The 21,094-nt window shown below is 37.7% G+C and overlaps 1 protein-coding gene and 1 non-coding gene across 3 annotated transcripts in view; one reads left to right on the top strand and one right to left on the bottom strand.

The window, feature by feature from the left end:
- GRID2 (glutamate ionotropic receptor delta type subunit 2) overlaps positions 1-21,094 on the top strand; it is a 1,366,547-nt gene that overhangs the window by 889,642 nt on the left and 455,811 nt on the right. The gene's annotated exons all lie outside the window — the stretch shown is intronic.
- Positions 19,383-19,489, bottom strand: LOC116754865. Its single transcript, XR_004350194.1, has one exon. It is a non-coding gene; the product is annotated as a U6 spliceosomal RNA (small nuclear RNA).

Genomic DNA, 21,094 nt, shown 5'->3' with positions numbered 1-21,094 from the left:
CAGTGCAACACGTAGACACCCGCTTTTAAAATGAATTGAACAGAGGGGATAACCACTTTAAGCTGTACATAACCTGTAACTAGAACATGGATTTACTTATTGTCCTCTCTCTTCATAAACAGAATGTGTGTGGAAATAGGGTAGGAGGGAAGAATTATATCTTAGAGCTCTGCTGGAGGAAGTTAGCCCACGTGAGGAATATTCCTAAGGGCTGATGCACTAACTAGAGTAACAGTAAGGCAGTGGAGCCAGGGAAGGTACATTTTCAGAGAGAGCGAGAGAAGAACAAAGGGAGAAGCATACAACAGGTAAGTTTTGCCTAGTTTACCCTTCTGTTTAAAGTTGAATTTGGTTACATTCTCAGATTGTAAATATCTGCTCAATTAATGTTGAGTCAAATGAAAAACTGGATGATGATAGGGACAGGTAACTGGAAATCAAGTCAGTTGGCTTTATAGGGCTTAATATCACCATGCAGAATTAAGGTTCAAAACTGTGAATGTATTTAGCTTCTCAATAGATTATCAATTAATGATATTGCTATTAATATATAGACAGCTTCATATTAATCATAATTAGGCACTGAGACTCCCAAAGTCTCTGATTTCTCACCAGCTAGATTTCTAGTACTCTAAAGAAGAAATCAGTATTCCTTTTTTTTTTTACATCTTTATTGGAGTAGAATTGCTTTACAATGGTGTGTTACTTTCTGCTTTATAACAAAGTGAATCAGCTATACATATACATATATCCCCATATCTCCTCCCTCTTGCATCTCTCTCCCACCCTCCCTATCCCACCCCTCTAGGTGGTCACAGAGCACTGAGCTGATCTCCCTGTGCTATGCAGCTGCTTCCCACTAGCCATCTACTTTACATTTGGTAGTGTATATATGTCCATGCCACTCTCTCACTTCGTCCCAGCTTACCCTTCCCCCTCCCTGTATCCTCAAGTCCATTCTCTACGTCTGCGTCTTTATTCATGTCCTGCCGCTAGGTTCTTCAGAACATTTTTTTTTTTTAGATTCCATATATATGTGTTAGCATACGGTATTTGTTTTTCCCTTTCTGACTTACTTCACTCTATATGACAGACTCTACGTCCATCCTCCTCACTACAAATAACTCAGTTTAATTTCTTTTAATGACTGAGTAATACTCCATTGTATATATGTGCCAAATCTTCTTTATCCATTCATCTGTCAGTGGACACTTCCATATCCTGACTACTTCCATATCCTGGGAAGTTGCTTCCATATCCTGGCTACTATAAATAGTGCTACAATGAGCATTGTGGTACATGACTCTTTTTGAATTATGGTTTTTTCTGAGTCATGCCCAGTAGTGGGATTGCTGGGTCATATGGTAGTTCTATTTTTAGTTTTTTAAGGAATCTCCATACTCTTCTCCATAGTGGCTGTATCAATCTACATTCCCACCAACAGTGCAAGAGGGTTTCCTTTTCTCCACACCCTGTCCAGCATTTATTGTTTGTAGATTTTTTGATGATGGCCAGCCACTATGACTGGTGTGAGGTGATACCTCATTGTAGATTTGATTTACATTTCTCTAATGATTAGTGATGTTGAGCATTCTTTCATGTGTTTGTTGGCAATCTGTATATCTTCTTTGGAGAAATGTCTATTTAGGTCTTCTGCCCATTTTCGGATTGAGTTCTTTGTTTTTTTGATATTGACCTGCATGAGCTGCTTGTAAATTTTGGAGGTTAATCCTTTGTCAGTTTCTTCATTTGCAAATATTTCCTCCCATTCTGAGGTGGTCTTTTTGTCTTGTATATGGTTTCCTTTGCTGTGCAAAAGCTTTTAAGTTTCATTAGGTCCCATTTGTTCATTTTTGTTTTTACTTCCATTTATCTAGGAGGTGGGTCAAAAAGGATCTTGCTGTGATTTATATCATAGAGCATTCTGCCAATGTTTTCCTTTAAGAGTTTTATAGTGTCTGGCCTTACATATAAGTCCTTAATCAATTTTGAGTTTATTTTTGTGTATGGTTTTAGGGAGTGTTCTAATATCGTTCTTTTACATGTAGCTGTCCAGTTTTCCCAGCACTATTTTTGAAGAGACTGTCTTTTTTCCATTTTATATTCTTGCCCGCTTTATCAAAGATAAGGTGACCTGGGCTTCCCTGGTGGCACAGTGGTTGAGAGTCCGCCTTCCGATGCAAGGGACACGGGTTCATGCCCTGGTCCAGGAAGATCCCACATGCTGCGAAACAGCTGAGCCCGTGAGCCATGGCCGCTGAGGCTGTGAGTCCGGAGCCTGTGCTCCACAGCGGTAGAGGCCACAGCAGTGACAGGCCCGCGTACTGCAAAAAAAAAAAAAGAGATAAGGTGACCTTATGTGCATGGGTTTATCTCTGGGCTTTCTATCCTGTTCCATTGATCTATATTTCTGTTTTTCTTCCAGTACCATACTGTCTTGATTACTGTAGCTTTGTAGTATAGTCTATAGTCAGGGAGCCTGATACCTCCAGCTCTGTTTTTCTTTCTCAAGATTGCTATAGCTATTCAGGGTCTTTGGTGCTCCCATACAAATTGTGAAATTTTTTGTTCTAGTTTTGGTATCAGGGTGATGGTGGCCTTGCAGAATGAGTTTGGCAGTGTTCTTCCCTCTGCTATATGTTGGAAGAGTTTGAGAAGGATAGATGTTAGCTCTTTTCTAAACGTTTGATAGAATTCACCTGTGAAGCCATTGGTCCTGGGCTTTTGTTTGTTGGAATTTTTTAAATCACAGTTTCAATTTCAATGCTTGTGAGTGTCTATTTATATTTTCTATTTCTTCCTGGTTCCATCTCAGAAGGTTGTGCTTTTCTAAGAATTTGTCCATTTCTTCCAGGTTGTCCATTTTATTGGCATATAGTTGCTTGTAGTAATCTCTCATGATCCCTTGTATTTCTGCGGTGTCTGTTGTAACTTCTCCTTTTTCATTTCTAATTTTATTGATTTGAGTCCTCTCCCTCTCTTTCTTGATGAGTTTGGCTAATTATTTATCAATTTTGTTTATCTTCTCAAAGGATCAGCTTTTAGTTTTACTGATATTTGCTATTGTTTCCTTCATTTCTTTTTCATTTATTTTTGATCTGATCTTTATGATTTCTTTCCTTCTGCTAAATTTGGGGTTTTTTTGTTCTTCTTTCTCTAATTGCTTTAGGTGTAAGGTTAGGTTGTTTATTTGAGATGTTTCTTGAGGTAAGATTGTATTGCTATAAACTTCCCTCTTAGAACTGCTTTTGCTGCATCCCAAAGGTTTTGGTTTGTCGTGCTTTCATTGTCCTTTGTTTCTAGGTATTTTTTAATTTCCTTTTTGATTTCTTCAGTGATCTCTTAGTTATTAAGTAGTGTATTGTTTAGGCTCCACGTGTTTCTAGTTTTTACAGATTTTTTCCTGTAATTGATACCTAGCCTCATAGCGTTGCGGTCAGAAAATACACTTGATACGATTTCAATTTTCTTAAATTTACCAGAGCTTGATTTGTGACCCAAGATATGATCTATCCTGGAGAATGTTCCTTGAGCACTTGAGAAGAAAATGTATTCTGTTGTTTTTGGATGGAATGTCTTATAAATATCAATTAAGTCCATCTTGTTTAATGTGTCATTAAAAGCTTGTGTTTCCTTATTTATTTTCATTTTGGATGATCTGTCCTTTGGTGAAAGTGGGGTGTTAAAGTCCCCTACTATGATTGTGTTACTGTAGATTTCCCCTTTTATGGCCGTTAGCATTTGCCTTCTGTATTTAAGTGCTCCTATGTTGGGTGCGTAAATGTTTACAATTGTTATATCTTCTTCTTGGATTGATCCCTTGATCATTCTGTAGTGTCCTTCTTTGTCTCTTGCAATAGTCTTTATTTTAAAGTCTATTGTGTCTGATATGAGAATTGCTGCTCCAGCTTTCTTTTGATTTCCATTTTCATGGAATATCGCTTTCCATCCCCTCACTTTCAGTCTGTATGTGTCCCTAGGTCTGAAGTGGGTCTCTTGTAGACAGTGTATATACGGGTCTTGTTTTTGTATCCATTCAGCCTGTCTGTGTCTTTTGGTTGGAGCATTTAGTCCATTTACATTTAAGGTAATTATTGATATGTATGTTCCTATTACCATTTTCTTAATTGTTTTGAGTTTGTTATTGTAGGTTTTTTCTTTCCCTTGTGTTTCCTGTCTAGAGAAGTTCCTTTAGCATTTGTTGTAAAGCTGGTTTGGTGGTGCTGAACTCTCTCAGCTTTTGCTTGTCTGTAAAGGTTTTAATTTCTCTGTCGAATCTGAATGATATCCTTGTTGGGTAGAGTAATCTTAGTTGTAGGTTTTTCCCTTCCATCACTTTAAATATGTCCTGCCACTCCCTTCTGGCTTGCAGAATTTCTGCTGAAAGATCAGCTGTTGACCTTATGGGGATTCCTTTGTATGTTATTTGTTGTTTTTCCCTTGCTCCTTTTCATATTTTTTCTTTGTATTTAATTTTTGATAGCTTGATTAATGTGTGTCTTGTTGTGTTTCTCCTTGGATTTATCCTGTATGGGACTCTCTGGGCTTCCTGGACTTGATTGACTCTTTCCTTTCCCATATTAGTGAAGTTTTCAACTATAATCTCTTCAAATATTTTCTCAGTTCATTTCTTTTTCTCTTCTTCTTCTGGGAACCCTATAAGTTGAACGTTGGTGTGTTTAATGTTGTCCCAGAGGTCTCTAAGACTGTCCTCATTTCTTTTCATTCTTTTTTCTTTATTCTCCTCTGCAGTAGTTATTTCTACTATTTTATCTTCCTGGTCACCTCTCCGTTCTTCTGCCTCAGTTATTCTCCTATTGATTCCTTCTAAAGAATTTTTAAATCCATTTATTTTGTTGTTCATCATTGTTTGTTTGCTCTTTAGTTCTTCTAGGTCCTTGTTAAACATTTCTTGTATTTTCTCCATTCTATTTCAAAGATTTTGGATCAACTTTACTGTCATTACTCTGAATTCTTTTTAGGTAGACTGCCTAGTTCCTCTTCATTTGTTTGGTCTACTGGGTTTTTACCTTGATCCTTCATTTGCTGTGTATTTCTCTGTCTTCTCATTTTGCATAACTTACCATGTTTGGGGTCTCCTTTTTCACAGGCTGCAGGTATGTAGTTCCTGTTGTTTTTGGTGTCTGCCCTCACTGGGTAAACTTGGTTCAGTGGCTTGTGCAGGCTTCCTGGTAGAGGGGACTCGTGTCTGTGTTCTGGTGGATGAGGCTGGATCTTGTCTTTCTGTTGGGCAGGATCGCATCTGGTGGTGTTTTTTGGTGTGTCTGTGACCTTATTATGATTTTAGGCAGCCTCTCTGCTAATGGGTGGGGTTGTGTTCCTGTCTTGCTAGTTGTTTGGCATAGGGTGTCCAGCACTGTAGCTTGCTGGTGGTTGAGTGGAGCTGGGGCTTAGCGTTGAGATGGAGATCTCTGGGAGAGCTTTTGCTGTTTGATATTACCTGGAGCTGGGAGGTCTCTGGTGGACCAATGTCCTAAACGCAGCTCTCCCAACTCAGAGGCACAGGCCTGACACTCAGCCAGAGCACCAAGACCCTGTCAGCCACACAGCTCTAAAATCAGGAACAAGACAAGGATGCCTGCTCTTGCAACTTCTGTTTAATATAGTATTGGACGTCCTCTTAGAATTTATTGGATAAAGTGAAAGCAGTGCTCAGAGGGAAATTTTTGGTTGTAAACACCTTGGATGAGCTCAACCGTAGACTGGTCACAGCTGAGGAAAGAGTCAGTGAGCTTGAATACAGGTCAGAATTTCCCAGACTGTAGAGGAGCAATGGTAACCACTGTCCGATAAACAGCCGACTTCTCCCAGAAACCAGCAAGCATTTATTTATTCCTTTACTGCGGGGTCGCCTGCAGGCCCTGGATGGGGCTTGGCCTGGGTGCATGGAGCAGGGTTTCCCAGGTGGGCACACAGGGCACGGCTGGAGTTTTGGGGGCTGCTAACTGGCCTCGGGTGTGCAGGGGCAGTAACTGGGGTCTTGGGGAGCCGCTGGGAGAGAATGGGCTGGGAATCTGCAAGCACCGTGGGCAGCTCATGGAACTGTGAACTCAGGCCTGAGGCTCTGCCACTGCAACCTCTCTTCCCAGTATTCCTTTTTTTTTTTTTCCAGTATTCCTTTTGAAAATAGCTTTGAATATGTTCATTTTCTTGATTTTTGAAATAGTTTCACATATGCATATAGATGTCAAAATTTATCAAAAGATACATTTTAAATATATGAAATTTATACTGTCAGTAATACTTTAATGAATATAGAAAAGCCCATTACAGGGCTAATTAAATTAATAGATGAAATTCGTTGATCATCAAAACTTGTATTTGTAATTTTTATACAAAGTCTTTGATTATCCAGATGTGTATAAATATATGAAGGAGCTAAGACAGTCAGTTATATGTTTTACCTCATATTTCACAAAAAAAGGGAATATAATGATCATATGTGATGTTCAAAACTTTGTCAGTTTATTTTATAGTGGAAATTAGACTAGTTCTTTTAACTGTACACATCATCACTGTCCTGGGATTCTAGTTTTCTTAATTCTCTGAAAATGGCCATATTTAATGTTGTTTAAGTAATTTGGAATGTGTTTTTAAAATATGTACACGTCTGCTGTCATTTTCATTAGTAGAGTACAGTTAAATAAATAGGGACAATAGATTTTTTGCAAACATAACACATTGCCCATGAAATATTAAAGTTTATGGTTCTCAATATAGGTTTACGTGGGAAGATTTAGGTGAATTGATTTTTTATGCAGGATTATCTGTACAAACTGTAAGTTAGCTATTAAATTATTCTAGCTTTAATTCTCATTTTCTTACATATAATGTAGAGTACTTTAGAATTATGTTACAAAAAGTATCAATACTTTGCCACACTTGAGAGGATGATTCTCGCTAGCATATCTGATCAACTACAAATGCATGGGTTTATTACAAAATCAATTTTGTATTACTTTATTTTGGAAACAAAAATATTTATATTTTAAATTGCTTTTTTATTCTATATATTATCTGTATAAGAGGAACTGATGAAATCTAATATATGATATCAAATTTTAATAAGCAGAATATATCTTTTGAGCACATGGGCTATAATATTTTTCAAAAAGACAAGGAAACCCTGTAATGAATAGAAACAATAGAATATTAAATGACATAAGAAAAATTATCTAGATAGTTCTTTCTTCATTAGATAATGTGCAGCTTAAAATAGTGACAGACTTTGCACACCACTGCATTGAAACAGTTTAAATAAATTTAAGTAAAGCGAAAGTAAAGAGGAATTGGAGCATCAACTGTTATTTATACTAAAAATCTGACTGTTTTATTTTATTTTATTTGGTCATTGCAAAACACTCAAACTATAAATCACTGTTCTATAACCTAATAGCCTTATACTGTGGTAGTTATGAATACTGGTTTGTACTTGAGGTTAAGAGACCCTACTGTACAGGATTATAATACGGTTTTTGTTTAAGTTGTCATATAGACTTGGGTGAATTAGAATATAAACCATACTCCCTGAAATCCTCTCAATATAAATATTTAAATACAAGGGACATGGGTAGCAAGAACTGCACTTGCAGAAATCTTAACTACACTCAGTGGTTGACATCCCAACTGGTCCTAAATGAAATGTCCCGTAGAAGCAAAATTATAACTTCCAAGGCCTAACCAGCACAACGTTCTGTCACTTAAGACATTGCTCCTGAGAGTAATGCATGATCAGTGTTAGAATCTGTATTTTGAAAAACATGGTGTCTACAGACCCACCACACTTTAAAAACCACTGTTTTATAGGAAGCTTGCCAAGTATTGGGTTATATTAGGGAATACAAAAAGAATTAAATGTGATCCCTGCACCTAACTGATTTTCAGCCTCTATTTGGGACAATACATGTGCACAAGTCAGCGTTGGTAAGAGGGTCTTGTAAATGTCATATTACAGGGTGTGATTTCTACTTGAAACTCTATAATTTAGCAATCAGTACATCTGGAATTGCCAGGGGTATCAGGAAATAATGGAAGAAAGGGTAAAGAGTATTCCAAATGGAATAGCCTATATACTCAGAGTAAAAAATAAGAGGAGTCAAGTCTTGAATAGGTGTTTGAATAGATTGAATGGATTGATTATAATACTTATATTAACAGAGGAGTTTAAACAGGAGTATGTATTCCTACTGTGAAGGATTTTAAAAGACCCTCTAAAGATGTAGCTGATTAGTCACCTAGACATCTATCTAATGCAGGGGTTGGCAAATATTTTCTGTAAATATTTTAGGCTTTTATTTAGAATTTTTGAATTTTATTTTATTTATTTTTTTATACAGCAGGTTCTTATTAATTATCCATTTTATACATATTAGTGTATATATGGCAATCCCAATCTCCCAATTCATCCCACCGCTCCCCCACCACTTTCTACCCTTGGTGTCCATACATTTGTTCTCTACATCTGTGTCTCTATCTCTGCCCTGCAAACCGGTTCATCTGTACCATTTTTCTAGTTCCACATATATGCTTTAATATACGATATTTGTTTTTCTCTTTCTGACTTACTTCACTCTGTATGACAGTCTCTAGATCCATCCATGTGTCTACGTATGACCCAATTTCATTCCTTTTTATGGCTGAGTAATATTCCATTGTATATATATACACCACATCTTTATCCATTCATCTGTTGATGGGCATTTAGGTTGCTTCCATGACCTGGCTATTGTAAATAGTGCTGCAATGAACATTGGAGTGCATGTGTCTTTTTGAATTATGGTTTTCTCTGTGTATATGCCCAGTAGTGGAATTGCTGGGTCATATGGAAATTATAGTTTTAGTTTTTTGTGTGTTTTTTTTGCGGTACGCGGGCCTCTCACTATTGTGGCCTCTCCCATTGCAGAGCACAGGCTTTGGGCGCACAGGCTCAGTGGCCGTGGCTCATGGGCCTAGCCGCTCCACGGCATGTGGGATCTTCCCGGACCAGGGCACAAACCCATGTCCCCTGAAGCAGCAGGTGGACTCTCAACCACTGCGCCACCAGGGAAGCCCTATAGTTTTAGTTTTTTAAGAAACATCTATACTGTTCTCCATAGTGGCTGTATCAATTTACATTCCCACCATCGCAAGAGGTCTCCCTTTTCTCCACACCCTCTCCAGCATTTGTTGTGTGTAGATTTTCTGATGATGCCCATTCTAACTGGTGTGAGGTGATACCTCATTGTAGTTTTGATTTGCATTTCTCTAATAATTAGTGATGTTGAGCAGCTTTTCATCTGTTTCTTGGCCATCTATATGTCTTCTGTGGAGAAATGTCTATTTAGGTCTTCTGCCCATTTTTGGATTGGGTTGTTTGTTTTTTTAATATTGAGCTGCATGAGCTGTTTATATATTTTGGAGATTAATCCTTTGTCCGTTGATTTGTTTGCAAATATTTTCTCCCATTCTGAGGGTTATCTTTTCATCTTGTTTGTAATTTCCTTTGCTTTGTAAAAGCTTTTAACTTTCATTAGGTCCCATTTGTTTATTTTTGTTTTTAGTTCCATTACTGTAGGAGGTGGCTCAAAAAAGATCTTGCTGTGATTTATGTCAAATAGTGTTATTCCTATGTTTTCCTCTAAGAATTTTATAGTATCCAGTCTTACATTTAGGTCTCTAATCCATTTTGAGTTTATTTTTGTGTATGGTGTTAGGGAGTGTTCTAATTTCATTCTTCTACATATAGCTGTCCAGTTTTTCCAGCACCACTTATTGAAGAGACTGTCTTTTCTCCATCATATATACTTGCTTCCTTTGTCATAGATTAGTTGACCATAGGTACATGGATTTATCTTGGGCTTTCTATCCTGTTCCATTTATCTATATTTCTGTTTTTGTGCCAGTACCATATTGTCTTCATTACTGTAGCTTTGTAGTATAGTCTGAAGTCAGGGAGTCTGATTCCTCCAACTCCATTTTTTTCCCTCAAGACTGCTTTGGCTATTCGGGGTCTTCTGTGTCTCCATACACATTTTAAGATCTTTGTTCTAGTTCTCTAAAAGATGCCATTGGTAATTTGATAGGGATTGGACTGAATCTGTAGATTGCTTTGGGTAGTATAGTCATTTTCACAATATTGCTTCTACCAATCTGAGAACATGGTATATCTCTCCATCTGTTGGTATCATCTTTAATTTCTTTCAAGGGTGTCTTATAGTTTTCTGCATACAGGTCTTTTGTCTCCTTAGGAAGGTTTATTCCTAGGTAGTTTTTTCTTTTTGTTGCAGTGTTAAATGAGAGTGTTTCCTTAATTTCTTTTTTAGATTTTTCATCATTAGTGTATAGGAATGCAAGAGATTACTGTGCATTAATTTTGTATCCTGAAACTTTACCAAATACATTGATTAGCTCTAGAAGTTTACTGGTGGCATCTTTAGGATTCTCTGTGTATAGTATCATGTCATCTGCAAATAGTGACATCTTTACTTCTTCTTTTCCAATGTGGATTGCTTTTATTTCTTTATCTTCTCCTATTGCCATGGCTAGGACTTCCAAAACTATGTTGAATAATAGTGGCGAGAGTGGACATCCTTGTCTTGTTCCGGATCTTAGAGGAAAATGCTTTCAGTTTTTCACAATTTAGAATGATGTTTTCTGTGGGTTTGTCATATATGGCCTTTATTGTGTTGAGATAGGTTTCCTCTATGCCCACTTTCTGGTTTGATACACACACACACTACACACCCTGAAGGGTTGGGCTATGGCCAAAGCTGTACCAAACCTGGCATCTCTCATATCAATCCCATAGACTCCATGGTCCAGTAATGGACATGTCACCCAAGGTGTATCAACCAAAGTCCTTTCTCAGGGTTTTTATAAGGGAAACTTGTAGGAAAGTTTCCTCTTGGTCCCAGGGTTAAAGAATAAGAAGTCCAGAGATGCCTGCAGTCCTGGTTCTTGGAGATAACCAGACTGACAGAATAACACCAATACTCACATGGAAAGTAAGAGGCATAGAGAGATTGCAGACAGTGTTTTGAATTCTTGAAGGATCCAATTCTCCCTAGTTAGAATTGGGTTTTCCGTAGTCTGCAACTAATAGAGTCTTGACTACCACCTTATCATATAACGCTATTTAATTCATTTGGCAGGAAGTTTGTAATTTAATCTAGTATGGATAAAAGGAGTTCTTTTAAATCCATTTCCAGGAACGGCCCTGGAAATTCTACCATTATAAGTGATATTTAGATCTCAAACGTTCCATCAATCAATTATAATAACTATAATATTAGGAAAGTTTATTAAGCTCTAACTAGGTATTCTTGACTGTTGTAATTCTCACAAAAACAATATGAGGTAGATGGCTTTAATGTATGTATAGTTCACACATATGAAATACAGAGTTTAATTAACTTCCCTGTAAAAGTAATAGGCTTAGTGACCAAACTCAAATCTGTTTCTGTGTTCTTAACTCCTCCACTACCTTGCCTCTCTTCTGGCATACCAACTGTGTGCCAGTAATGGTCTAAATAGTATAGATGCAGGGAGAACAAGACATAGTCTCTGCTTCACAAAGTGTATAGTTTAACATATAGTCTAGTGGGGGATATAGGTAAATCATAGACAGTCTTCAACACTGTATCAGTTTTCTCAGGCTATCATAACAAAATAACATAGGCTATGTGGCTTAAATAACAGAAATTTATTTTTTCACAGTTCTGGAGGCTGAGAAGATCAAGGTGCCAACAGGGTTGGTGTCTGGCCCGAGCTCTCCTCTTTGGTTGCAGATGACTGACTTCTCATTGAGTGGGAAATGAGATAGAGGAGAGATGTTCTTGTCATATAGCATTCACATCTATTCAAGCTGGTTGCTAGCTTATTCTCCAATCCCTGAGAATCTAGTGGTATCTCTAGATTTTTCTGTAGTGAGGTCTGTTGGTTACTGTCTGTGGCCTTTAAAGTGGGATCTAAGATAACCCCAGGCAAGAGGCATTCTGTCTTCTATATGGCTTATATCTAATCCATAGAACTCTTCTTTGTGGAGAGAGAAAGAGAGCTCTCCGGTGTCTCTTCTTATAAGGACATTAATACTGTCAGATCAGGGCCCCACTCTGATTTCACTTAACCTTTATCAACTCCTCCCAGAATCTATCTCAAAATACAGTCACATTGGGACTTGGGGGTTTACCATATGAATTTTGGGGGGATACAACATTCAGTTTATTTAAAAAGGGGGGAAGGTAAATTCACTAAAGGGTAGGGTAAACCCAAGACTTTATAGGAACTACATCATAAGCTCAAATAAGGCCTCCCACAACGATTTTGGTTAAATGAAAATAGATTTTGATAAAGTATAGATTTCATACATTTCTGCCACCTCTTGCATGTTGTATTTTACTTAGCTTAGGCTAGGAGGATCACAGAAGATGTAACTATGCAAATGAATACATAGAATAAGTAAGGGTCAACGACTTACTAAACTATAGCCAGATACCTAAATTTATTTTTATTTATTTATTTGTGGTATGCGGGCCTCTCACTGTTGTGGCCTCTCCCGTTGCAGAGCACAGGCTCCGGACACGCAGGCTCAACGGCCATGGCTCACGGGCCCAGCCGCTCCGCGGCATGTGGGATCTTCCCGGACTGGGGCACGAACCCGTGTCACCTGCATCGGCTGGTGAACTCTCAACCACTGCGCCACCAGGGAAGCCCCAGATACCTAAATTGATGTTGGTACCTTGGCTGGAAAAATATAAAATCAATGAGCCAAAGCACACCCATCTCAGAGAGCTGAATTAGAACAAGAAGAAAGAAAGGCCTTTTGTATGATTCTGGGAGCCTGTGCTGTGTTAAATTGATGGAGAGCTGAATGATTGGTTCTCCCTTTCCTGCACCTATTTTCAACTGATGAGGGGAAATACAAGTTTTATGCCTGAACATCATAAAATTATGATAATGGTGGAATCTATTTCCTGAAATCATATCTCTACAGATATATAATTTTGAAATCAAGAAGAAAAATTATCATGTCAGTATCTTTGAATTCTGGGTCCAGACATAATTCAGGATAATTTTAGTCAATGCTAGGAAGCCTCTAGAATACCCATGTGTAGAATAAAATTATGTTCAGCCTAATTCAGGAGTTCTTAAGCTTTTTGCACAGTTCAGTCACCTGAGGAGCTGGTAAAAATACCTGGTTCCTGCTTCCTGCCCCAAATCAAATAAATCAGAGTTTCTGGAGATAGGACCTGGCATCTTAAAAAGCTTCCTAAAATATTTTACTGTGCAGAGAACTACTAGCCTAATGTTGAGAAGCCACAACCTAAGGTAGCAACCAGTTAAATGCCTTGCTCTAAAATTAGAAGGCCCAGCCTGTGTAGACCTAAGTATTCTTATTAGCCAATGCTTGAGTATAGAAATTTCACCTAAAGGTGGTCAAAGCTCACTGAAGAGTCATCACAGCCAATCATCAGTCAAATGGAATCAAACATTGTTGAGTGGCAACTGAAGATCGAAGACCACAGTTGGGGAGTGGCTTAGGGAAGTGTCATTTTCTGAGACCAGATGGTGATTAAAGACATTCAACCTGGCTTTCTGTTTCTAAGCTCCACTGAGGTGATAAATTTTTCTAAGTCTTCCTTGAAAAACTAATTGGGGGAACTTGGTCGTAAGCAGCACTCAGGTAGGAAATTTAACTGCAATTTAGAAACTTTAGAATCAAGTATCCCTTCAGGGACTCAAGTCTGTATAAAAGGAAGTCCTGTTCTCTCTTGGACACATGGGCAGTGATGAAGAGGACCACATCCCAGGCTGCCTGTCAGCACACTGCCAAGTAGGGAGGAAAATATGTTGTTATCATTTGATGTGGATGACTCATTTTCTTTTCCAAGCATTGAGATTTGCATATGACTACTATAACCCTTTAGGAATGACTCTGCCGTAATCAGCTTCTGTCCAATAATAAGGTAGCACAGTAGGACACTGAAGTGTTCAGATTTTGTTTGTTTGTTTTTGCCAGTAAGCAAGTAGAGCCATTAAATCCCTCTGAGCAAGTAAGTTACATGCATACAGTAGTATCTAAGGAACTTCCCTCTATAGAAATATGTAGTTGGAAAAGGAGAAAGAATAGGCAAAGAGATCAGCTAGAAAACCTGGTAATAACTATTCTGAGGCAGTGAGGACCTAAACTATCTATCTACATACGCACACAATGGAGGCTGCAGGGTTTGTGTTTTTTTTTTAATAGAAATGTAACAGGATGGTAAATTGAAAAGTTTTTTGTGGTATCATGATACAATACATATGACACTCCAAAATGGATACAATGCCAAAATGAAAAATTGTCAAAGGAAGGTACAATCAATGCTTATACTCTTCTTAAATGCCTACTCACATAGAAGATAAAAGCATGCTGGAAGTTAGAGACATTTTGGAGAAGATTTCTTTGGATAGAGCTGTTGCTGTTCTGAGTCCTTCCACTGCACATCCCACCCACCCTACTCCCACGGAGAAGAGTTGAAGAAGTTTTCAGCCTTCACCTCAGCCGAGAGAGAGGGTAAGGAAGGAAAGAGGGAAGGAAGTCTAATTAGAAAATGTAATATGTATTTCCTGCAGGATGGAAGACATGGAGGCCTAGTGGCTGATTCGTGCCACTTAAACATGAGTAACTATTTAACATTTAGAGCTGATTGAAGTAGAAATTGATGCTACAATGTGTAATTTGAATCCTCAGTGTTTATAGGGCAAATTATACATGTGCCCTGTGTAGTAGATATAAGCCAGACAGAAGATAGAATATCTCTTGTCTGAGTCATCTTAGGTCCCATTCTAAAGGCCAATTATAGGAACAAACAAACCTCACTAGAGAGAATTCTCTAGTGAATCTGGAAGTACCACTGGATTCCAGGGATTGGGGAAGAAGCTAGCAACCAGCTAGAGTAGATATGAAATCTATGACAGGAACACCCATGAAAATGCATGTGTTAGGAGGAGAAAGGATAAGTGCCATGAAAGTTGCAAATGCAGGACCAAGAATAATAATACCCTTTTCTTTCTCTTCTGCTCTCCTGTGCTTCGACTCTGAGGGAGCCAGAAATCCCAGTTAGAAAACTAAGAGAGCAGAAATCACAGAACAGCTGGTCTGGGAAGGAGAAAAAAGTCAACTATATTTCCCCAGCTAAAAATTCCCCACCTGCAAGATGGGGGAGGAGAGAAGTCCCAATATCTAACCAGGGTCAGAGTTTGAATTTTTACTAAGGCTAGAGATATTTAAATCACTGAATTAAGAATGTGACCAATGTTCCTTTATTGCTTAAGAATAAACACAAGAGTCATAGGGCCTATCCGAATTTTTATTCAAGAATAAGGGAAAATTAAGCCTGCAGAATAAATTTTAAAGGATTGTGAGACACAAAAAAATAAGGTTATTTTTAATTGTGTTTTATGAGTGTTGCCAATGTAATCTAATATTTATAAAACTCGAAGTTAAGAATGACCGAGAAAGGCACAGAGTAATAATCACATTTCATACCTTTGCAGTATCTATATTTAATAACTTCATATATATTCTCTTATCTGATCCTAAATATCCTGAAGATAGGACAGAAATATATATATTTTTCCATTTTACAGAAGAATAACCTGAAGATCATGTTAACAAGTGGTTTATCTAAGGTATTAACACGTGTTAGAGTAGGTTTTGAAGTTAAGACCAGAATCCAGATATACTGTCTCTAAATCTTACCCGAGGGCACAGCTCCTTAGGTAAGAAGTAACCTTTGAAATTTCCCTAAAAGCTGTTTCCATTAATTCACTGAGTAAAAGTTACTGATCATCTCCCATGTACCAGGCATTGTTGGGGATTCATTATGGAAGAAATCAGAAAATTCCACTGCTCTCATAGAACTTCCATCCTAATACAGGGAAACAGACAATAAACAAATAGAACAAACAAATAAAATGTTATGTCAGGTGGCAAATTCTGTGAAAATATTCATAAAGCAGGGTATGAAGGATAGCAAGGGTTAAGAGTGGGAGTTCCTGTATGTTTTGTAGGCCATAAGGCCTGAGAAAGGAGTGCACTTACAAATAACCAAAGACACTATGGCAAGAGCAGGGTCAGCAAAGGAGGATGGTAGGAGATGATGCTCTAGCAGTGCAAGGAGGCGGTGGGGGGGGGGGGGGGGCGGCGGGAAGAGGGGTGAGGTTTGAGGAGAAGACCATATAGTACCTTCTAAGACCTGGTAAGTAATTTGATTTCATTATGAATACAGTGGGAAGCCACTCAAATGGCTTCAACAGAGGACTAATTTTGCCTAACTTACCTTTTTTTTGTTTTGCTTTGTTTTTTCAAAAAACAGACATTCTGGCTTATATGTAAAAAATAGACTCTAACAGGCAACGGTGGGGATAGGAAGACCAGTATGAGTGCTACTAATAGTCCAGGCAACAGCTAGGGTGGTGGTGGAGGTGTCGGGAAGTGTTGACTCTCTACAGTTTTGATTTGGCAGGCAGTCCTCAGGCAGCCTCAACGTGTATTTCCTTAGGTTATGTTTGTGCAGTTTATAACAAAAGATGTCTATAACAAAAACGTTTACTCTCCATGCCCAAGGGTTCTTCACTTCCTTTGTTGGGAAACATGAAATCCTTCAGATCATTGCCATTTAAAATAATCCTTGACCATCCGATGTAGCTCGCCTTCACCCGTAGCAGAGTCCTCTGTCACTAAATGCTACTCTATACTATTTATGCTGTTTTCTTTATACTACTTACTGTAAGTTGTGATTGTAGATTTATTTATGTGTTTATGTGGCCATTGCTCATTTCTCTCACTAGACTTTAAGCCCTCAGAAGGCAAGGTCTATTTGTGTTTTGTTCATTTTTGCATACTGAGGGCCTAGTCTACAACTTATACAAAGTAGTTACTCAAAAATAGATTTTGAATTGATGAATAAAAATAATATCACCTTATATTTTCCTTGTAAGGTATCCCAGTCATCTTTTTCTTTCTCTGTTTATATCAAAAAGCTAAGGAAAATATCTGATTTCAATTTTAAAAATTCCTTTTTTTTAAGAAAAAAGAGACCAACTTGCCCCTCCCCCCTACTAATTAACAACTACATTGATTATATACTGTGGTAGGCAGAATGGTGGCCCCTCAGACATGTCCACACCCTAATCCTCAGTATTTTGAATATGTTACATTGCATGAGTAATGTGATAGGGAAAGGAGAATTATACAGAAAAGGGAAACTAATGTAGCAGATGGAATTAGGGCTGCTAATCAGCTGACTTTACAGTGGGGAGATTATCCTGGATTATCCAGGTGGACCCAGTGTAACCACCTGAGCTCTAAAAGGGGAAGAGAGAGAGTAGACCATGAACTAAGAAATGTGGATGCCAGTCTCAGTTTAAAGCCTGCAAGAGAGTGGGGACCCGAGTCCCACAACTGCAAGAAGCTCAGTTCTGCCAACAACTCATATGAGCAGGAAACAAATTCTCCCCTACACTCCCAAGGAATTACAGAGATATAGACACCTTGGTTTTCTCTCATGAGAAACATACTGGACTTCTGACCTAGAGAACTATAAAATCAATTCATGTTATTTTACACAACTAAATTAGCGGTAATTCATTATGTCACAGTAAAAACTAATAGAATTTCTTGTGTAAGTATTCATTTAGCTGTCTCGCTTGTTAGTTTTTTAACTTCATGTATTTTTTATAATTATTTTGTAACATAATGGCTGATATTATTGGAATATATTTTTACTTTGAAAACTTTCCTCATATTCTTATAAGAACACTGATGTTCTTAAAACCTTGAGTAACACTGATAGTGAATTTTCAAAATCAAAATTTAAATTTAAAGAATGTTCTATATACAGTTAAATCTTAATTATGCCATTTGTTTACTAACATGACATTTTCTAACACATCCTATTGCTTTCTTGGTGTTTTTATTGTTGTCTTATTGTTATGGCCTTATTTTATGTTTTCAGTCCTATAATTATTACTCAGAGCTATAAGACTGGATATGAGGAAATGAGAAAAGTTGAAAGACAACTTGAATCTGTTTATTACTATAACTACTCAGAAGGATTACTAGCAGATTTAAGAGAAAAGAAGTAAACAATCTTTACAAAAATGAGAATTAGGATAATCCATGAATTTCACTTCACATCACTTCTCATTTTTTATAAGGTTTTAAGTACAATGTAGAATTTTAGGAATGGTCAGAGACAAGCTAACATTCCCCTGAGTGACAGAGACTAGCACCTTAGCTCTTCTGTGTACCAGTAGGAACTAGGGAACTTTGAAGCATATTCAAAGAATTATATTTCTTGGGGAGGAAGTCTGGCCATGCATTCCTGAGGCAGGGTTAACAGAACCTGGAGAAATAAGTTAGCTTTACAGAAAGAGACATTGCCACAAAATCTAGTCTTGAAATTGTATTTTGTTAGTTATTTTTTGTTGTTTTTTTTTTTTTTTACATCTTTATTGGAGTATAATTGCTTTACAATGGTGTTTAGTTTCTGCTTTATAACAAAGTGACTCAGTTATACATATATATATGTTCCCATATCTCTTCCCTCTTGCGTCTCCCTCCCTCCCACCCTCCCTATCCCACCCCTCTAGGTGGTCACAAAGCACCCAGTTGATCTCCCTGTGCTATGCGGCTGCTTCCCACTAGCTATGTATTTTACATTTGGTAATGTATATATGTCCATGCCACTCTCTCACTTTGTCACAGCTTACCCTTCCCCCTCCCCGTATCCTCAAGTCCATTCTCTAGTAGGTCTGTGTCTCTTCCTGTCTTACCCCTAGGTTCTTCATGACATTTTTTTTTCTTAGATTCCATATATATGTGTTAGCATATGGTATTTGTCATTCTCTTTCTGACTTACTTCACTCTGTATGACAGACTGTAGGTCCCTCCACCTCACTACAAATAACTCAATTTTGTTTTTTTTATGGCTGAGTAATTTTCCATTGTATATATGTGCCACATCTTCTTTATCCATTCATCCAATGATAGACACTTAGGTTGTTTCCATCTTCTGGCTATTGTAAATAGAGCTGCAATGAACATTTTGGTACATGACTCTTTTTGAATTCTGGTTTTCTCAGGGTATATGCCCAGTAGTGGGATTGCTGGGTCATATGGTAGTTCTATTTTTAGTTTTTTAAGGAAACTCCATACTGTTCTCCATAGTGGCTGTACCAATTCACATTCCCACTAGCAGTGCAAGAGTGTTCCCTTTTCTCCACACCCTCTCCAGCATTTATTGTTTCTAGACTTTTTGATGATGACCATTCTGACCGGTGTGAGATGATATCTCATTGTAGTTTTGATTTGCATTTCTCTAATGATTAATGATGTTAAAAATATGGAACGCTTCACGAATTTGCATGTTATCCTTGTGCAGGAGCCATGCTAATCTTCTCTGTATCATCCCAATTTTAGTATATGTGCTGCCGAAGCGAGCACTTGTTAGTTATTTTTTGAAAGAGAAGCCTATTTCACTTCCTGATGCAAGTGCAGATTGAAAAAGTATAATAGCTTTATTGAATTATAAGTCAAGTACCATAATATTTGCCCTTTTAAAGTACAAAATTCAGTGGTTTTAGTATATTCACAGTTATTCAACCCTCACCATTATCTATTTTAAGAATATCACCTGAAAAATAAACTCTGTACCCAGTAGTAGTCACTCCTCATTTCTCCATTCTCCTAGGCTTTGGCAACTGTTAATCTGTTTTCTCTTTCTGTGGATTTGCCTCTTCTGGACATTTAACATAAATGGAAATATACAATATAAGGACTTTTGTGACTGACGTCTTTCACTTAGCGTTATGTTCTCAAGATTCATCCCTATTGTAGCATGGATTGGTACTTTGGTACTTCATTCATTTTTATTGGTAAACAATATTCCATTGTCTGAATATACAACATTTGTTTATCCATTATACAGTTTATGGGCATTTGTGTTGTTTCCACTTTTTGGCTATTATGAATAATGATGCTATTAACTTCTATGTACAAGCTTTTATGTGATCTTTTTTTTTTCATTGCCATTCACATATATCTTGAAGTGGAATTGATCATTCATATGATAACTCTATGTTTAACGTTTTGAGGATTACTGAACTGCTTTCCAATGTGACTGTACCACTTAGCATCCTCACCAGCAATGCGTGACGGTTCCAGTTTCTTCACATCCTTAACAACACTTGTTATTTTCTAATTTTATTAATATTAATATTATTATTATAGCAATCCTAGTGGCTGTGAGGTGCTATCTGATTATGGTTTTTTTTTTTTTTTTTTTATGCGTTACGCGGGCCTCTCACTGTTGTGGCCTCTCCCGTTGCGGAGGACAGGCTCCGGACGCGCAGGCTCAGCGGCCATGGCTCACGGGCCCAGCCGCTCCGCGGCATGTGGGATCCTCCCAGACCGGGGCACTAACCCGTGTCCCCTGCATCGGCAGGCGGACTCTCAACCACTGCGCCACCAGGGAAGCCCCTGATTATGGTTTTGATTTACATTTTTCTAGTGACTAATGATGACCATCTTTTCATGTGCTTATTGGCCATTTGTACATACTTGAAGAAATATCTATTCAAATCCTTTCACCATTTTTAATTGGGTTTTCTTTTCATTGTTAGGTTGTAAAAGTTCTTTGTATATACTGAATACAAGTCCCTTATCAGATATAGGATTTGCACATATTTTCCACCAACTGTGGGTTGTCTGTTTACTATCTTGATGGTATCGTTTGTAGCACAAAAGTTTTGAATTTTCATGAAGTCCAGCTTATCTTTTTTTTTTTTTTTTGGTAGCTGGGTAACTTTACCTAACCCAATGTTACTAAGATTTACTCTTAAGATTTCTTCTAATACTTTTATAGTTCAGCTCTTACATTTTAAACAGTGATTCATTTTGATTTAATTTTTGTGTATGTTGTGAAGTAGGGGCCCAATTTTACTCTTTTGCATGTGGATATACACTTGTTCCAACACCAATTGTACCCATTGAATGGTCACGCCATCTTTGTCAAAGTACAATTGACTATAAATGAGGATGCTTACTTCT

The sequence above is a fragment of the Phocoena sinus genome, chromosome 5 (assembly GCF_008692025.1).
Source record: "Phocoena sinus isolate mPhoSin1 chromosome 5, mPhoSin1.pri, whole genome shotgun sequence".
Classification (NCBI taxonomy): domain Eukaryota; kingdom Metazoa; phylum Chordata; class Mammalia; order Artiodactyla; family Phocoenidae; genus Phocoena; species Phocoena sinus.
The sequence above is the reverse complement of the archived record's forward strand: the minus strand, read 5'-3'. Positions and strand labels throughout refer to the sequence as shown.